This window comes from Lissotriton vulgaris, chromosome 3_1, assembly GCF_964263255.1.
Source record: "Lissotriton vulgaris chromosome 3_1, aLisVul1.2, whole genome shotgun sequence".
NCBI classification, from domain to species: Eukaryota; Metazoa; Chordata; class Amphibia; order Caudata; family Salamandridae; genus Lissotriton; species Lissotriton vulgaris.
Window position 1 is genome coordinate 1,741,542,150 of NC_141689.1, and position 20,567 is coordinate 1,741,562,716.

General features: G+C 43.0%; 1 protein-coding gene across 2 annotated transcripts in view; it reads right to left on the reverse strand.

Moving 5' to 3' along the window:
• Positions 1 to 20,298, reverse strand: part of ELF2 (E74 like ETS transcription factor 2) — a 583,385-nt gene extending 563,087 nt beyond the window's left edge. The window contains exon 1 of one of the 2 annotated variants that reach the window (XM_086962169.1): positions 20,113 to 20,298. The gene's annotated coding sequence lies outside the window, so the exon portion shown is untranslated. Of the gene's footprint in view, positions 1 to 19,782 lie in introns of both variants that reach the window. The other variant, XM_086962168.1, reaches the window with a different exon arrangement.
• Between the last annotated feature and the right edge of the window lie 269 nt (positions 20,299 to 20,567).

Sequence of the window (20,567 nt, forward strand, 5' to 3'; positions counted from 1 at the left end):
AGATGATGTCGGCCAATTGAGTCATGTAAGTGTTTGAGAGTGTGGGGCTGAAGGAGGATCCTTAGCGCACTCTGCAGCTGATGCCCTTGGGATCAGAGGTGTAAGGTGGTAGATGGATTTTCTGTGTACCTCCTGTGAGATAGTTTCCTCTAAAGTCGATGTGGTAGAGTCTGGGAATGGGGGTCTGGTGGGATAAGGTGTTGAAGGCCACTGAGAGGTTGAGAAGGATCAGAGCTGCTGTCTCACCCCGGTAGAGGATGGCTCTGATGTCATCGTTGCAGTTGTCAGGGCGGTCTCCATGCTGTGGTTGGAGCAGAAGCCGGAGTGGGTGAAGTCGAGTAGGTTGTTTTTTCCAGATGGTCTGTAAGCTGGCGATTGATGGCTTTCTACAGGACCTTGGCCGGGAAGGGGAGCAGCCAGATGGGGCTATAGTTCTTGAGTTCGCTTGGGGTCAGCAGAGGGTTTCTTCAGAGTGGGGGTGGGGGTTGACCTTTGCATGTTTCCAGGCATCAGGGATGGTGGCAGATGTGATGGAGGAGTTGAGGATGTTGATGAGCGTGCTGCTAATTTGCTCCTGTCCCAGGTTGAAGTCGTGGTGGGAGCAGGGGTCTATTGGTGCTCCAGAGTGGATGGAGGCCATAATCTCTGTTGTGAGCGAGGTCCAGTGTTGTAAATGAATCTAGGACCCTAGATTAAATTTTCCCGATTCATGCCCTTATATAGGTGTACTATATCATATCCTTATATAGGTATAAAAATCAGTATGATATTTGGCCTGAGCCTTGCAGCCCAAATACGGCATGGCTACTTCCACTAAGTTCCGAGAATCAACAACGATTTCTTGGAAAAACCCACCTTCAGCAGCTAAGGACTTCCCCCTGCTTGAATATTGAGTTCTCCAAGAAATCCTGGAGTTTTCAAAGAATTTAGCCTTTGAGTGACGTTATTAAGTCCAATCATGCGTCAAACTCAGCACCTTCAAAGTATAAATATGCCTAGGTTTGCCCAGACAAACACAAGGTGGTTTAGAGCAGATCGACTATCTACTTGCCCGACGCCCTGCAGCAGCAAGTGCCGAAGGAAGCCGACTCTCCAGCTGTCGCACTGAAAGAGACGCTGTCTTTTCTCTTGCCGAGAAATCCAGCTCCTGTGTTTCCGGGCTACCCTTGCTGGTATCAAGGAAATAGAGTCCTGAGAGAGAGATACAAGACCTCCTTCATTCTAAAACCAAGGTACGGAGCTGATTAGACCGCTTAGAGAATTCTTGGAATAGATTACTGGCAGAGAACTACTAAACTTAGGCTACTCCTCACTTACTTCTTCCCTCGTACTAGATTTAGGTTAGGTACACCGGGGTAGGCGTATTTTAGAAGCAGCAGTTGAGTACGTTTAGTCATTATTTATTACTATATGTATTTTATACATTTTATGCACTTTTATGGCTTAGAAACCATATCATGCTTTTACGTTACTACTTTAGAATACTGTTCGTATTATATACAATGTACTTTATAACAAGTATTACGATTGTAGCAGTACATTTCTTATGCTTGAGAAAGAAGACTGTTCAATAAATACTTTTATTGGAAACGGCCGTCTCTCTATTTTCTCAGCACTTCTGGTGAAACAAAGCATGCACGATTGACTGAGTAAAATAGCTATCTATTGTTTCTGCGACTCTAGAGATTGATTTCTTATTCTTGGGAAACAAAGTTGTCATGTTTATGCGGTTGTCAGAAACTAATCCCTTATTGTTTATTCGAGAAAGTTTCTAGTGACCTCCGAGTTAGCTGGCACTCACAATTAAGTCTAGTATATTCGGTAGAGACCTAGTCGACCTCAGTCCTACGTCTAAACTACAGTATATATTATTCCAATGCGCAGAGCCTATTGGGAATATAGGAACTACACTACACCAGTCAGTAAGTAAGCTGTGGGAGTGGTCCAGGTGTGTCAGGAGGTGGGCAAGGTTGATTTGCTGGGGGTCAAAATTGCTGTAGATGTCTGCTATCTTGTTGTGGAAGTAGGTTGCCAGGTTGTCGCAAAGGGCTTGGGAGGGCATAATCGTGGTCTTAGTGGATGACAGGCAGGAGAATTCTCCGACGAGGCTGAAGACTTATTTTGTGTGACCGGCGCTGGCCTCGATGGAGGTGATTTGGACATACTGGAGACGGTGGTGGTATTTGTAGAGGGTACCTTTGAAGATGGTGAGGTCCGAGGAGTTCCTGCTGGAGCTCCAATGTGTAGGTGCAGCTGGAGATCCATTCAGAGAAGTTATGGATGTCTAGCTCAAGGTTACTGGTGATGTGTGGGTCTGGTGGTTTTGAGGGCGGTAGTCCATTAGGTTTCAGTGATATTGTTCAATGTCCAGCAGCCAGGAGAGGGGGGTGGGGGGTAGAGTGAGGAGAGCCTACGATGGCGAAGTGGACAATGCTGTGGTCTGTCTAGGTGACTTCGGTGGCGTGACTGAATCTGATTCGGTCAATGACTGTCGAGATTGAATCCAAGGTGTGTCCTTCGCAGTGAGTTGGGCTGGTGACTAGTTACGCGAGTCCGATGTTGCTCATGCTTTTCAAGAGGTTGATGTACTGTTTGGAGTCTATTGCCGGGGTGGGGGGGGAGGGGGGGCAGTGAATCTGAGATGGCATCACAGAATCCGGGGCGGTAGCCCAGAGGTCTGTAGGTGAGGGTTCATCTGATGGTGGAATTCGCATTGATTCGGATTTGGAAGTTGATGTGCTCCATGATGGATTAGGTGTTGTCTTGAACATCACGTTGGGGCTGGAGGTGGTGATGGTGTCCCAAATCTCTGTGGCATTCTTGCAGAGGGATCGAGAGTGGAGTAGTATGCACTGGAGCTGGCCCGACGGGTTGGAGGTTGGCTGTATAGATGTGGTGAGGGTTACGATGTCGCAGATGAACAGGCATCGGTGGCAAACAAAGGGTCCTTCACTGTGTCTCGGGGCAGCCATGCAGCAGTTTATGTTGGGGCCCTTGGAGGTCAGTGCTAGGAGCTCGGATGAGGTGTAGCGAGGGGTGGCAGGAGATCCAGCGTTCCTTGTGCTGGGTCCCGTCCAGGCGCGGATGGTCGCAGACGGGCTTTGCTTTAGCTCGCCAGCAGCAATGCAGCCTCTTTAAATAGTCCTGGGAAGGGCTGGCAAGGAGGCAAGAGGACAGAAAACCAGCAGGAAACAGGAGCGTGAAAAACGGCAGGAGTGCAGAGACTCAGTAAAGCACAAACAGCAACAAACTGCACAACAGCAAGGGGTTAGGCAACAGCAGAGAAAACCAGTGTCAAGTTGTAGTGTAGTTCCTATATTCCAAATAGGCTCTGCGCATTGGAATAATATATACTATAGATGTGACGTAGGACTTAGGTCAGTAGGTCTCTATCGAATATACTAAACTTAATTGTGAGTGCCAGCTAGCTCAAAGGTCACTAGAAACTTTCTCGAATACACAAGAAGGGATTATTTTCTGACAACTGCATAAATATGACAACTTTGTTTACCTAGGACTGGAAAATATCTTCAGAGTTGTAGAAACAATAGATAAGTATTTCACTCAGTCAATCGTGCATGCTTCGTTTCTACAGGGGGTGCACAGAAAGAGAGAGACGGGCGTTTCAATAAAAAGGTTTATTGAACAGTCTTCTTTCTCATGCAAGAGAGGTGAACTGCTACAATTGTTAGACAGAATGCAAAGTATAATGCGTACAGCGAGAATAGTATTATAAAATAATACTGTAATAGCATTGTATGGTTTCTAAGCCATGTAAAAATACATACACAAATAACACAGGCTAAAATACTCAACTGGTGCTTCTAAAATACACCTACCCCAATGTACCCAACCTAGGTCTAGTACAAGGGAAGAAGTAAGTATTGTTTAGCATAAGTTTTAGTTCTGCCAAGAATTGCCAAAGGTTTCTCTAGGTTCTGATTAGCTCCATACCTTAGAATGAAGGAGGTTGGTATCTCTGTCTCAGGACTCAATTTCCCAACACTCCGCAAGTGGAGTCCGAAACACTGGAGCAGGAATTCTCTGCAGAGGAGGGCAGCTTCCTGATCAGTGAGTCAGCTTGGAGAGTCTACTTCCTTCGGCACTTGCTGTAGCGAGCTGCGTCGGGCAAGTAGGTCGTCGAACTGCAACGAACTACCGTACTTTGCGATAGCAAGTGAAGGTATATTTATACCTTGAAGGTGTTTAGGAATGCCAGCTTTGACGTAAAGTCGCGCAAATGAGCGTCATGGATGAACCTCTAAGGAATAGTTATTGCATAATAATGATTTTCTTGGAGAAATCAATATCCAGGCTGGGGGAAGTCCCTTCTGCTTAAGAGTCTGGTTTTCCAAGAAATAGTTGTGACGTTGATGAACGGATGGAAGTAGCCATGCCTGTATTTGGGTAGCATGAACTAAGCCTAAATAAGGGCTTGATTTCTATGCCTATATAAGGGCAAAGTGTTGTACCTATATAAGGGCATGAATCGGGGAAAATTCATCCGGAATTTAAAACGCCATACAACAAAGTGAAGTACCAAATAAAATAAATAAAATACTGGCACAAAATACAATGAGGAGCTGGGCAAAAAGACAATTCACAATGGCATACAACAAGAACAATAGCACCAGTGGTGAGCTGGAACCAAACCTAGGAGAGCCTCGAGGGCTGGGGCAGAGGAGTCGTACACAGTTCACAGCATTATTCCAACAGCCAGGGGAGAGTGGTGCACAAGACCAGCGTCAAGGGCTAACTTAATAAAATTGTTATACATTTTTTGCTGCTCAAGTGATGTAGGTTGGATGTTTTGTCTGCCTCTGTAGACCTACAGGCTTTGGAAAGGATTTTGTTGAGGTTAGCCAGCTGAATCATTAATGCCCAGCCCTACCTCAATGGCACTAGAAACCATTACTGCAGATTACATAAGCTCCCTTTGGCATGTGTACAGCGAGCTATTGTCCATGCTTTTGTTAAGCCACTTTAGCACAGCACACACAGGCTAGGTACTTTCAGTAGGAGAGCGGGTCTTATTTTACCCTCTATTCAGTCCAGAAGTTGTATGAATAAGGTATTTATATATAAACCTAAATGAAAGGTAGCAGAGCTCTGTATATTGTCATGGCAGAGCCATCACAACATAGGATCGAAGTAGTAGCTGGTTTGAGGAGTATTGCGGATGAGGTTTCACGTAAAAGTGTGAATAGATGTCTCTAAATCAATTACCTCAGGCAGCATCGTCTCTGGCAACCCGTCGAGTAACTGGATTCATGTGATACAGCATAAAGAAGATGAAATAGACTACTCGCATACCTGCTTTCCTTATTTTTGAACATGAACATGTCAGCCGCAAGACTGTGCACTAACAGTTCCTTTTATAAAGTACATAGCTGTAAAGTTTTGTGTTTGCATATATGGTTGCAATAATTATCGTTAAACATTGTGCCATTGTAATGACTGGTGGTCTCACATGTGAGTTGAGCTCTCCAGTGGAAGTAGTTGTAACGAGGAGCAGGGAAGCTAAAGCGGGACTTAGAAGAAAAGAGCGGCAAACAACGCAGAGTGCCAGCAGCAATGGGGAGGGGGGGTGCGTAGAAAAAAAACAGTCGCCCTCAGAAAACAGCAAATGTGATGACAAAAGGACAAGATTTACAGGGATGTTTCCAGAAACTGCGCTAAAAGCATCAACAATCCAAAGAAACAAAAGGGAACCTTTCCAAAACACGGGCTGAAAGAAACAAAAAACAAAAAACAACAATTGTGCGCATACACGAACTGAAATACACTAAAGTGAAAGGATAAAAGTAATAGGCCCTAGTTCCGTGTCAGAAAGCAGGAAACAAGAGGAAGGGGCAAAAAGAACACACATATTGCCCACATAGAAGCAAACTTTTTCGAAGGACATGCAAAGAAATGAATCAAAAGCAATGGGCAGGCGGTAAGCCCACAGTGGATACAGCGTGTCTCGAAGAGACAGGGCATGTGCTGCCTAGCCGAGACCTCAAAATGAACTCGGTAAGGAATATAGATGTATGCTATTCACTAAACAAAACAAATATGAAGTAGATTATAATTTATAAATAAATGGTTTCCAGGTACAATTTCCTACAGTATCAATAATGCATGGGCATGAGTACATGGAAATCCCTATTAACTACAGGGAAAATAATACACCTTATCAGTAATCACTGGGGTCAGGAATTTAATAAAATATCTACTTGTCCAAGGGAGGAAATGCTTCAGAAATCTACTTGCCCTGTCTTTTGGTCCCATGCCAAGCGGTGCGAATGATAGTAGTATTCTAATTACATAAAAGCTTTGATAATAACTTTTATGTTTATGAGGGGACTCATGGTACATCAGGGTTTGGATTCCAGCAAGGTTCTAATTGTGCCATTTTTCTGCAAATCTATATATAGCATATTATGAATTGATCAGAGAGGAATTAGTATACCCTCGTTCCTGCTCCATAATTTGATGATAAAAACTGACTGTTTAAATAGACAGAAAATCTGGCCAGCAAAACTGCTTTGGGAATTAGCTGCATTGCTGCTGGGATCCATTTTCCTGCCCAATCTCTAACATGCCTCTGTGGGAGCCTGTAATGCTCCCCACTCCCAGACTACAGTCTCTCCTGTCCTACCCAAACCACTTCACCAGCCAGGCTGCTCCCCTGCATGACTGCCCAGGGCAACAGAGAAATGTGCATGAAAATCCCCACAGAAATGGAAATATTGTATGTAATCCGGCTCAGTAAAACCAGGTATGTCTGGTAATTCCCCATTCCAAATAAATAAATTCCTAAGTGCCTGGAAATTATATGGTCTTACTCTAGGAACACTATATAGACATATTTCCAGGCAACACTCATCTTTCACAGATAATGGAGCATTGATGTAGTACTGTAAACTGAAAGTCAAAGGGTTTGTGCTATATTGGTTTAGACCTACTTAATAAGCAAACAAAATACACATAACACTTGCTGTCCTTGACCCCAAACAATATGTCCTGGTCATCGGGCAATAGAATTATGTACCCCTGCATAAACAGCCATAAGTGAAAATTAAAAAGCAATGTAGAGGATAAAGATTAATTTGCTTCAGAAACCACCAAAATATACCTAGCCCTAGAAGTCATTCACTCATCAGCCACATATTATTCAAAACAACTAGAGAAAATAAGATAAAAGCACCCAAACAATAAATAAGGACATACATAGTAGTGTATAATAGTTACCATCAAAATTACAACCCAAGTCTAACTTGAAATTGCAGGCAGGAACAACTACTCACATTTACAGGACTGAAGTCAAAAAATGCCATGATACATGTGGACTGCCAAAGAGTCTGAAGCTTCAGCAGTGCCACAGTTTTAAAGGCCGCACCTAAACTTATAATGTCTAAGTAGTGGAATCCATAACTGCAGTCTGTTAATTTCAAGTATTGAATGTGAGATACAGCTCATTTGCTAGCTCAGACTATAAAAATAAAAATCCACAGTATAAGACAACATGCCAGGGTTTGCGTTCCCTATGTTAATTGCCTAACAGCAATGCTATGTATCCGTATAATTAAGTTACAGGAAGCAATATTAAAATGCGCTAGGATAGTATACAAATGGGTGAAGCGGGAGACCACTGTGGCATCCTGCTTTTGTCTTGATTATGTAACAGGTTTGGCCTACCAACTGTGATTTCAAAAGTAGAGAGTAGGACCCTCTTGGGGTCAATAGAAATCCAGATGAAAAAAAGAAAAATGTAATGGCTCAACATTTTTTCTCCACACAATGAGAATTTAGAAAAGATTAAATTATTGATGATATAGTACACGGCTCACAGTCAAAGAGGACCGTGGCTCGAGAAATCAAACTTATGACAAAATGAGGCTTTTTGGATGGACCAGTTAGAGGCTACCTCTCTGATGAAACAGAAACCATGAATGACAAATATTTCTGTATATAGAATATATATATTTTTTCCTAAATAGGAGAATAAGTCAATGATATAGATTCGTTTTTCCGTCCTAAAACAGCAGGATTACCTTGCTAGCACATCAATTGGCAGTTTACGCCAACTAAGCTTTGGACGTTCAATTAGCAATCAGCAGAGCTTTTTCTATTCTAAACATTTTCATATCCATTGATGTTAATGTAAAAACTCCTGAATACGTAACGAAAATGACAGCTTCATGTTTTTTTTCTGGAATTATTTTTAAATGCTGTGTGAGAACCATGCTGCCTTTTGGATAGTGCAGCTCGTTCAATGTACTTTAGTCGGCTAATATAGCCATAAAAGACGACAACAATAAAAAAACAGTTAAAAATACAAGTAACACAAATAGTGCAACCAGAAGAATAATACAAAGCACAATAAAACTTACAATAGGAGCATTGCCACTCTATATCAAATAGGTCTTAATTCATGACTAGTTATGGGAAGAACTAGATAGGAGTAAAGTGTACATTTCTATATACATACGGGGACACCAGAACGTCATCAAAAAATGGGAAGAATCTCATTTTAACCCCCTAGTTAATTTACATTAACAATTATTTTAGAGACTCCAGTATCGCAATAAAAAAATCTTCCTATTGCACATTTTAACCCCCTAGTTAATTTACATTAACAATTATTTTAGAGACTCCAGTATCGCAATAAAAAATCTTCCTATTGCACATACATTTAAAAAGCTCACGTTAGCAATAGACTAAGAGCTTGATCCCTATTAATAATTTTATAAGTAATAAAAATAGGTTTTAAAAACTCCTTCCGTTCATCTAGGAACCACAAGCAGTCCAGCAAGATACGTGGGGCAATGCATTTTACCTTTAGCCCACATGTACACAAGCCCCAGTTAATTTGTCATTGCAGTTTTTATCTTCCGGTCTGTATTACATGGGTTCAGGCCAGCTCTAAATTTCAGTACCACGTCTCTAAGCTTAGGACTTGGCATGGTCTCAATGTAAGGGAACATATGATCATTGGACCCACCCTTTTACCAGGAACTGGGTGGACGGTTTGCTCCCCAAATAAAGTAAATCTTCTCAAGCCTGTTTGGCTAGGATAGGGCGTAGCTCCTGTTTGGGGATCTGCTGCCCTAACTTTCATTGTTCTGGTTCTAGTGGTAGTCTAATGCAAATCTTAACAAACATGTTTAACTTGGGATGGCCAACCAATTCAATTCACTTTCCTCTATTTCTCTTTTACAAAGGTGTGATATTTTGGGAGTCCCTTCTTCTCTGCCAGAAATTAAATGTGGCTTGCATTCCCCGATAGTTCCAGGCTGTAAATTGGCATTCTACTCTCACAGCCTGGATCATAGTGGATGCTGGGAGAGCAAGAAGCTGTTTCACACATTTGCCCTCCTCAAGATTCCAATCCAATTTACAGCCTAAAGATAGAACCTCCACTCCGCATTGGAATGTTATGCGGACAATTGCATTAAAGGTTGATTGAATTGGCTGCAAAGACGGGCCTCCATATTTCTGCTTGAATTGTTTTAGGCACCCTACTGAGGACAGCGCCTTTTCTTTTAGTGATTCTATATGGTCCCTCCAATTTAATTTGGTATCAAACTACATACCCAAATATAAAGTAAACAAGGAGGGCGTGGCTGGGTAGTGTCTTGCGCAAAACCAATGAATGAGTAGAAAGAAATATATTGCTAATGAGAATTGCTCAAGGGAACACAAAGGCAACGGCCACCAATGTGCCCAAAACGATCTCCTGTACAAAACAGAAAACAGTGAAATATAAACAATAATTGGTCCCCGAGCAGCGAAATACAGCAGTAAGAGAGAATTATTCTCAAGATTTCAGTCCAAATAAGTCCTCCAGATAATGCCTTTCCACAAAAAGTTCTTTATTTTCTTTATGTAGATTAATCAAACACAAGTTCTGAGGGATGATCCTCTCGGCTTGGTATCATCCAGTGTAGCCAAACAGCCGACACGTGTTTCGTCCTGGGCCAAAGACACCCAATGACTTCCTCAGGGCAGAAATATTATAAGGATCTCATCATCAAATAATGCATAGGTCTAGGTAAGATTCCCATACATCAGTATTCTAGTATCATGGTTGACTTCCGTTGTCTTTATTATGTTCCAACCAGGCGTCTAATTAGAGTTGCACAGTACTTCTTAAAAAGGACTCAATATGCAAATCCACAACGTTTCTCAAAAGGAAATTCATTTAAATCTTTAAAGCGCTGGTGAATCAGGTCCAGCAAGTAGGGTAGTGTCGTTACTCCCAAGTCATGTCCCGGAGAGTACTCCCGCCATGATGTTCAAACGCCGTCAATTGCAATTGACGGAGTTTGAACATCATGGCGGGAGTACTCTCCGGGACATGACTTGGGAGTAACAACACTACCCTACTTGCTGGACCTGATTCACCAGAGCTTTAAAGATTACAGGTCTTCGGAGTTGTGTACTTCTAAGCAAGACGTTATTCTCCTCATGGCTTACTACGCCTAATCTATTTGAATTCCCCCTAGTTACCTGTTTATTTCCTGTTCCATTTATCTATCATCTCTCTAGTTCTTGGGCCACACCTTGGCCTTACCTCCAACTTCATTTCAGACCCCCTTTCTTTTTCAACATCTTCTGCGTTTTCCCTCTGGTCTTGTAATGGGGAATATACACATCTTTGTTTTCCAGCAGGTCTCCCTCTTTATTACCAGCACTGGACACTTCAATATATACCATAGGGGAATTTTCGGGCTGTGCATGTTCTCCCTCATCAATAGGAATAACACATTTACCTCCTGATCTCTCCCCTCTATTACTGGTTGTACTAGAGTGGGCATGCAATTGTTAATTTGTTTTAGCTCCGCCACAATATTCTTTAATATGGTTTTATGGGTTTCAAATATTGCCTGAAGAGTGTTTTGCATTAAAAATTCACCTCTAGTAATGACGAGGCAGAGGTTGCCGTCATCACTTAACGCCAAAGAGGACTCAGTGGTATCAGGGAGATAAGGCCTTGCTGAGGGGTACCCTTGCCAGTGACTCCTAGCGAGTCATTTTGCCCACTTCCCGTTCCCTCCCTTTCTTGCTTAGTCACGGCTTGTTGCAGGACTTCTCTGTCTTCTGTGGGGCTATCAATTTCACTATGGGAGAGGCAGGGTGACGATGATAACCGAAGTTCAAATAGAAACAACCCTCCTCCATTGATACTCCCTTCATCCCCAATTCTTGGTCCAAATCTGGTACTCTTTCAAGAATAAGAGTCACTTGTTACACTCATTACATTCTTTTCACCCTTTCCAGTCATTACCTTGAAGACTTTCCAGCAGTAAAGGGTGTTCGCACGGCAGGTTTCCTTTTAAAATATTTTCCCACAAATTCTTTTATAAATTGACCAAGGGGTGTTCCAATCGCTTCTTCGACAGGGTATAGCTAAATATCTAGCATTCTAGGAGTCTAATTCTATTCTAGGTGGGGGATCAATAATAATGCTCTCTACTGATTTACAATGCTGGTCCTTTTTATGCTTGCAATTTTTTAGTACAGCATTTTTTTGTCGAGCATCTTTCGGTCCCTTGTTAGCCCCACATGCTTTACCTTTCTGTGGCATTTCCCTTTGTAACCTACAGGGCAGTTACTCCAAGATAGTCCATCTAGTTATAAACATAAACCAAGAATGTACTGCAACACACTACCCCAAGGTGATAACACACGGAGAGTAGGAACAGGATAGGGTGTAAATACCGCTGTTGCTTCACTGTCCCCTCTCACCGGCACTCCCCTGCAATTGAGCCCAGACCAGTTCCAGAACCTGCCGAGGGGATTTTCCTCTTTGTCTTTGGACCTCCGTCCCCGCACTGGATGCTGCTGAAAGTCTCTGGACCCGGGGGGTCTCGCAGTGTACCAGCCCTCTCCAGATCGCTGGCACCCTCTGACTCCGCTGGCTTCCTTAATCCCATGACACCATTAATGCTCACGATACTGCCGATGTGAGAGGTAAGTCTCTTTGGGTGAACAACGGCTAGGCAGCACCGTAGCTCTGCCGGCTCTCTCCCTGCCTTTGCGAGGTTCGCTGCACACTCTGCCTCGTCCAATAGCACGTTGATGTCCCTCAGTTGGCTGCTCAGCAGTCAATTTTGCGACTTCCTCTCCGTCGCTGCATTAACCTCAGCCTCTCACCACAGCTTCCTTTTTGCGGGAAGCCGGGGACTGCGAGGGTATCGGGGCTAGCTCCACATTGTGCCCCTAAGCAGCAGATAACTTCAACTCCCATTCCAAGCAGCAGATAATTCCAACTCCAATTATGGGTTGGCCAATTTGATTTTCAGAGCCGCTGCAGCAATTTGTGGCTGTCGATCGCAGCTCGCGTTCCCTGCAATGCCCCTTCCTCAGCGGTTGGCGATCGGTGGTGCTGTTGCAACTATCTCAAGTGGTTATCTGTAATGCAAACACTGAGATTCCAAGTCTCACCTTTTGAGAGCAAATATTTTACATTGCTTACTGTAGCTTTGCTATGCAGAAACATTATACTGACGCAGATCAGCACACAGAATGCAACACTATCCAAGTTGTCATCCGATATTTTATTATTTAAACTAGTAGGAAGCACAACACGTTATTGGTATATGCAATACAAAAACTACAATGCCTACTTTTTTGGGTCATTAGAAGTTTTGCTGTGGTGTTTGAAACAAGGCAGCAGTGCTTATGGAGCTACTGAACAATCACAGACTATCAGCTCATGCTTATCATGACGTTTCTTGTCTTCTGTCCACCAATGCAAATAGTTGTGCCCTATCACTGTCATTTTTAAGTTAGATTAATTGGTGGATTTTTTAATGTTATCTACATGTTTCTATGTATGTAGATTAGCACTCTGACACATTGTTCTTTTGCTCACCATGCCACCTCAGTTTGGGCCCAGTCATATGAAAATCAGTCTTGACCCTTCCCCTCATGGGAACAGTTGAGTCTGAAGTGCCAAGCCAGGTCCTCCCTGAACCGGACCACAAGCAACCCACGGCCAGTTTTGCCCCACTTGTGGTCTCAACAGCCAGGTACAGCTTGATTTCTGTAATACCATGAGCACGAGACCCACGTCTGTGCATACCCATGCCATCTAGGGCAGTAAATGTCACACACAGAAGGTGATGGGAGACTGCTAGTAATACACCTAACCACTGGCAATAGCTCAGGTAGCACTCCAACCCATCATTCTTTTGCTCACCATACCACCTCAGTTTGGACCGAGCCAAATGTAAATCAATCTTGACCTTGCTCCTCGTGGGAACAGTCCAGCCTGACATACTAAGCCAGATCCTCCCTGAACCAAAACGCAAAACCAAGGAATAGGGAGAAATCTGTCCTGGGTTGCTTGTGTTCCGGTTCAGGAAGGACCTGGCATGACAGTTCAGGCTGAACTGTGCCATGAGGGGCAAGTTCAAGGCTGATTTGCATATGGCTGGGTCCAAAATGTGGCAGCAAAACAATGAGTAAAAGAATGATGTGTTGCGATGCAGCCCAAGAAATTGCCAGTGGTTAGACAAATTGCAAGCATTCCTCCCATTTTCTTTTACATGTGAGATGCTGAAAACATCCCTACGAATCCATTCCACCTATTGCTTACCATTGGCTTGAAGTTTTGTAAATCATATTAGTTGGCTTTCTATTTGCTAGCTTTATTTCTTTTAGGCTGTCCATCAAGTTGTGCACCTCTTGTGGAGCATAGCCTGTTTATCACCTCTGACTGGCTCCTTGTATTCTTCAATGAGTGCTTGCTTTCTGGGAACTCCTCTTTTCGTTTTTTGTGGGGCACTTCAGGATAGTACATGTGTTTTTTACTTGTCTATATATGCTAATTAACAGCAGTAAATGTGCTGCATTGCTTTGAAAAGGTTCCCTGTCTCCTATCTTTCTGCTTGACTGATTCTACTTATCTCTGCCAGCACATCAATCTTACCTGCCTGTGAGGTGCTAAGTTCTATCTACAAGGTTGTTTATATTGGTCAGAGCACATTACCAATAGCATAATTTAAACCAAGTGTCTCCAACCAGTCGATTACGAACTACCAATAGTTGCCAGAAACCTTCAGAGTAGCTCCTAGCCGGGAGTTCCTTTTTAACTAAGAACTACAATAAATAAGTGTTGTGTTTTCCTTTTCAAGTTAAGGAAAGGCTATGTTTATTTTAAATTATCATCAGGCGGCAGATAGTAGAGCCAGATAATGAGCAGTACTCCACCCAGAATTATGATCCCAAATGGGTCACAGAGGTCCAGAACTCAAGCACTGAGGTATTTAACTTTGAATTTAAAAAAAGTGGTTCTCAACTCAAAATTTGAGACTATGAACAAAATGGTATTCATGAATGCTTTTAAATGAGAGCAAATTGAATCGAAGAGAACTTAATGATTAAGTAAAATCTTCTTTTTAATTTTCTCCCTTTTCAAAGTGTCATATTTACAAAGGAGAAGAAGGAGAAGAAGGAGAAGGAGAAGAAGAATCGTATTACCGTTTAAAGCAGCGCGTGTCAGTTGAGGAGCGCGTGAGGCGATTGAAGCACAGAGAGGCGCGTGGTGTCAGCTGAGGAGCGCGTGCAGCGAATGAAGCTCTGAGAGGCGCGTGGAGAGTGACCCTGGCACTGCGCACGGCAGCAAGAGGAGCAGCGTCGTGGTGATTGTGACGCGTGAAGAGAGGCGCGTGAAGAGCGACTCTGGCACTGTGCACAGCAGCAGGGGAAGCAGCGATTGTGACGTGTGAAGAAGGAAGTGCAAGTACACACGCTGATTGGCTAGCGTGTGACGTCATCACGTCGGCGGCCTTTTCAACGAGTTGGGAAAACTCGTATTCGTTTTAAAGAAGGAAACGAATGAAAGGAATCAGAATAGCAATTTAAAAGTCAGAAAGTTTCTTTTGAAGAATGAAAATGGAACAAAGTGATAGATAAAAGAAGGAGGAAGAAGAATAAAAAAAGAATAGAAGTTTATTTAAAGCGTTAAGAATATTATAATTAAGAGGAAATGTGTACAAGACAAATGTTCACTTGGACACCACCAATACCAATTAACAAATGTTAAACATCAGGAAAGCTGTTTAAGAGTTGGAAGTCGTTTAGAAGAGTGTAATTGGAACAAAAAAAAAAGTAAATAAAAAGCAGAGTAAAAGGAAGGGAAAGGAAGGAAAAAAAAAAATCAAACAAGAAGGAAAGTTTAATAGAAGCGTAATTTTATAATTGCAGCATTAAAGTGAATAAAAGCAGGAAAAAAGAAGGAAAGGAAGGACAACTCTAACAGAGGGAAGTTTATTGGAAGCGTAACTTATACTTTCTGAAAATGTGTGCGGCACAAACATTTACATTAACGCCACCAATACCATTCTTAACAGAACCTGGAGAACCAAAAATAAGATGGCAGGAATGGAAAGTATATTTCAATAATTATATGTTCACTATCAAAAATGAAGAAATGACACCGGAAATAAAAAAAGGGATATTGCTACATTCCTTAGGACCAGAAGGAATAAGGCAATATGTGCGGATGCAAAAGAAGGAAAGAGGTGAAGATGAAATGGATGTATATGAGAATGCGTTGGACGACTTAGAGAGATATTATGCACCAACGGTATGTGTGGCAATTGACAGATACAAGTTTTTCAGGAGGAAGCAAGAACAGGATGAGAAGATTGATGATTATTTGAGCGTGTTGAAAAGAATGGCGGAGAAATGTAGATTTGGACAGATAGAAGAAGAATTAATAAAAGGGTGCAAGAAAGATTATGGCCCATGGGAGATGGAACACTGAACAAGGTGCTAGCGGTAGTAAGAAAGGCTGAAGTATCAGTCAGATGTGCAAAAGCAGCCCTGGAAGAAGAGAAAGGAAAAGATAGAGAAGAAGTGTGTGTTGGGAGGAAAACTATAAGAGCAAGCAGCGTTGGTGCAGAAAGGAAAGATAAATTTGATGAAGAGAAGACGGAGAAAAAATATTTTTAAGCAACAAAAAATGAATATAAAAGAGAAAGCACAAATAATTTAGCATGTTTTAGGTGTGGAAGTTATACACATTTAGCGAACAGTCAAGCATGTAGAGCAAGAGATCAAAAATGTACTGTATGTGGATTAATTGGTAATTACGCAAGAGTTTGTTATAGAAGAGATAAAACTACAAGGATAAAGTATGGGACAAGGGGAGAAGATGAGTTGAGGAAACAAGTTAAAGAAGACGATTCAGATGAAGAGGATGACGTTTTTATGATAAAAGATTTTATTTTGGATGTAAAAAGTAAAGGAAGAAGTAAACCCCAATGTGAAATTGAAGTGGCGGGGGTAATAGTGATGTTAGTGGCAGATTCGGGATCACCATATACTATTGTTAATCTGGATATGTGGAAGAGAAAATTTGTGAAGGAGATTGGTGTAGATCTAATGAAAAGTGACATAAATCCAAGAGGATTCACTGGGAAAAGCATTCCAATGGTGGGGTGTAGAGATGTGACATTTGTGTTTAAAAGGAGGGTGGCAGAGGGAAGAATGTATGTTGCGGAAAATGGACCAAGTGTTTTAGGATGGAAAGGTCAGGCAAGCTTGGGTATAATACTTAATCCGAATGCAAAAGAGCAGGTTATGGTGTTGGGTGAGAATGATGATTTAGTGGAAGAAGATAAAGATGATGATTTCACAGAAGAAATTAAAGGGAAGTATGGTGATGTGTTCTCAGGAAAAATGGGCTTGCTTATGGAATTAATACATGAGTTAGAATTAGAGGAGAATGCTGTTCATGTAAATTATAGAGTAAGAAACGAACAGTTTACAGTAAAGTATGAATTGCGTGGGGTTCCAGGAAGGGACAGTTGATGAGGGAACGGCGATATGTTGAGATCGTCTTTGCGGTGTTTAGCAGAGTTGCCAATAAAGAACTTTACAATGATTACGGAATAAGAGCCATCTTTACAACATGTAACGATACAAAATACAAAGAGGGGGGACGGGGACCAGGTCCAGTACCCACGCTCCCAAGGCTAACGTGATGATCACTCAAGGGTGACTGTTACTAAAGAAACTATGACACATATAGCAAAAGGTAGGTACTGTGCCACAAGTACATATGACACAGGCTCTCAGTCACCCATAAAGATATATGAGATTCATTCACACACATTCATACATCCCTACAGACCATGCACTCACTGACACACTTTGCAGCCCTATCACAGTACCCCTAGTCACAGTATTTTGTTCAAACCATAGTATCGGGCTCCATGGACATTATGTTTAAAGTCAATGAAGCGGAGCGAGAGGGTGTGTGGTAACAATGTGAGAGTTACTTGGCCTTCAGTAGCTCACGAAGATTTTCAATGATCAAAAGCAGCTCATATTACAGAAAAGGGTGGAGACCCCTGATTTAAACAATTCCTTTCCTCAATTTTACACCCATGCCAGAGGGCGGGAATGGGGGGTGCTTAAGCACCTCAAACAAAAAAAAAATAACCATGCTGGAGTTCAGTAGTGAATGAGCAATACACAGCCCTTTACATTTTGTTTTTTTCTTGACACATTTTCTGTGTAAAGAAGGGTCAAATGTTAGGCTCCGTCTTCCAGACAGCTTCTGGTTTACTTTTCTTACTCTGACCGCAAAGTGAGAGTATTTATGTGACAATCTTGCTGGGTACTAGGGGTGTGAAAGAAAAGGCTCCAGGGTGTTATTTTTTTCTAGCGCGAAGTTCAGTGTAAACAAATATTTTAATACAATCAAAACAAATCCATACACTAGGGGATGATGATTCCCACACATCATTTGTGCTCTGTATAGTTTTATCTGTGAAATTGGATTTCTGCAACTATAATGATCATTTCAATTGAAAATGTATTGTCTGTAATGACAGTGTGCTACCACACCACGCATACTTCACTCGACACCCCTCCAATATACTCCACTCTATGCCTTTCCACTTTCCTCCGACACTTCACTCCAGGCCACTCAACAACACTCTATTCCATTCCAATCTATGACATTCTACACCACTACAATAAACCTCACTCCATGCCCCTTCCCTTTATGCTACTAACTTTTAGCCATGCGGACATGGCTAAAACAAATTGGCAAAGCCAACCACTCTCACACATGCGAGAGCGATTAGCTTTGCCAATGCTGATTATCACTTTGTGTTCTTTTTTGTTTCATCTTTCCTCTAGTTGTCGCAAGTAATGTAAAGCTGATCGCTAACTAGTGGGGCTGCGCACACCTGTTACTACTGTTTCTGAAGTAACTAAATCCTTAACCTCGGAATGTTGTCTTTTCTATTTTATTAGTGAATAAAAATGTAAGAAAGAAATAGGATTATTCTCAATATGTTAACCCGTAACTCTTCATTACTGATACTTGTCCCTGAAATAGGACGTTCTCTTTCTATTAGCACATGGCTACGTACGATGGACCCCACCAAAAGTTTCTTCTATTGCGGCTCTGTTACTTTGGTCAATGTCTCCCACTTGTCACTACACGTGGCCTTCCCACGAGTCTAAGTGAGAAAAGGAAGATAACAAGAAATTCAGTGAAAGACTACAAACAGCTGGAAGCGAGATCATCATCTTCAATCAACATAGTTTTGCATCGACAAAGCTCTCCCAAAAAAAATAACTTTTAGAGCAATACAGATACTACGTGACTGCTATGTAAACAGTACCCAACAAGTGAGTGGTGTGGAAGCACATCGCATCACCAGTGGTAGAACGGCATGTCAAGCTCTCACTGAGTTGCAATTTCTCCTTTTTAGCTAGTTTAGCAAAAGTTAAACACTTGTTCGGTTTCTTAACACACCATACAAATGTAAGCACCAAACGAGGAGGCAAAGGGGAAGGCTAAATTAACATGGTCCCTCGAAATTCCCAGCATGGTAATTTTTAGTTATAGTAAGAGACCGATAACAATCAAAGAGAGTGCAACATACATTAAATATAAGAAAAACATTAAAATCCAGTGTGTGAAATTATTTTAACAAATGTTATTTGAGAGGATAAAAATACATAGCTCTGCAAAATGAATAAACACGTGTCCATTGTTTCCCGTGCAATTCAATGGGATACTACTGGAAACTAACAGTTAAGAACCCGAGAGAACTTTTAAACAACTAAAATCAAAAAGGCAGCCAAGTGCAGTATCCCTAGGTGTGGTGAAAGTCAAGTTCAGGATAGGCCAGCCCCATCCCTCAGAATGCACCCAAGTACAATCTATCACGTTAGCTTTTCCGTGAAATTACAAACAGGGATCAAGCATGTATGTGTGCCAAAATTTGCAATAATTCTTAACACAGCCAGTTGAAACGGTGAGGCATATTCCCTCTGAATAGAGGCACACAGCTGTATCGTTAGTGAGGTGTAAGCATAAATCCAGTGGCACATCCAACTCGGAACACGTCTGCGAAAACAGCTCCAACTAAAGGACACTCACTTCAAAAACAAAGTGACTTGCTTTTGAGCCACTTGGCAGTTATATGAGCGAGTGGCAGGTCAGGAAGATAAGAAGCTGACTAACCAGTGGGTGCCTGGGGATGGCACATCTCAGACCATGTCATCACACCCACAATACCAGGTATGTCATCTTTATTTATGCAAAACAGCAAGACAACACCACCCATTATGCTGTCACGCGAACGCTCGAGATGGTCAATAAACAATGTCGTGTTGACAGGAAGCGAGGTGACCACGTTAGCCCAGACTCGTCTAAGCGGAGCTGTAGGAAGTGCAGTACAGACTGGCAGAGCTCCGCCCCCGCGGGTAGATGCATGCGGAGCCCGGGCACACAGGCAAGGAGAGAAGCACACTTACCGGGCTCCAAGAGGGCAAACACGGAGCAGGCCCAGTGTGGGGGTCGCAGGAGCAGGCGAGGTGGTGGCCAGGCGGGAACCACGGGGGTCGACGGATCCTTGTACTCGCCAGGGGGGCTCCGCGGTGACGGCTCAGGGAGGGGCCTAGGTTGGGAAGCCCCAGTGCTCGGGACCAGCGGGAGGGGGAGGGTGGGGGCAGCAGGAGGTGACGCGAGCACGAAGCTGGTACAGGCCGGATGACAGTAGGCTGCGGAGCGCGCCACAAAAAGCTGCTGCGAGGTTAAAGCGGCGTCCAGTCAGACTGAGCCCGCCTAGCGAAGGGTCTCCTCACCGGCGTTTGCCCCACGGGTCCTTCTGCAGCTCCGGGTCTGGGCACCGGTGTAGTACAACACTTGGTACCCCACGGAATCCGTTTGTTTATCCCCTGTCTGCTGCTCGGCTCTCCTCGGGACTCCTCCCGCGTGAAGAACGATTGGCTCTGTGCGACTCCGTACCGGCTTGCCTCTGACAGCTCTGCGCTGGCCCCGCCTCCCCGCGGAGAGCCGTGCCTCTGCCCGGCCTGGGCCTGGGCAGACTGAAGCAGCGGCGCACAGAGCGGAGCCGGCTGCCTCTTGCGAGAGTGTGTTTGGAAGCGGTTTGATAGGTTTTTTAGACACGAAGCCAATAGGATGCGACTAAGTAGGTCCTGTTTTGCGTTGAAACTGCTCAATTCTTTCACTAAATTAACAGACACCATCGTAGTATCCTGGTTGTAGTTATAATATTTTCAAATTCAATGTAGTTCGG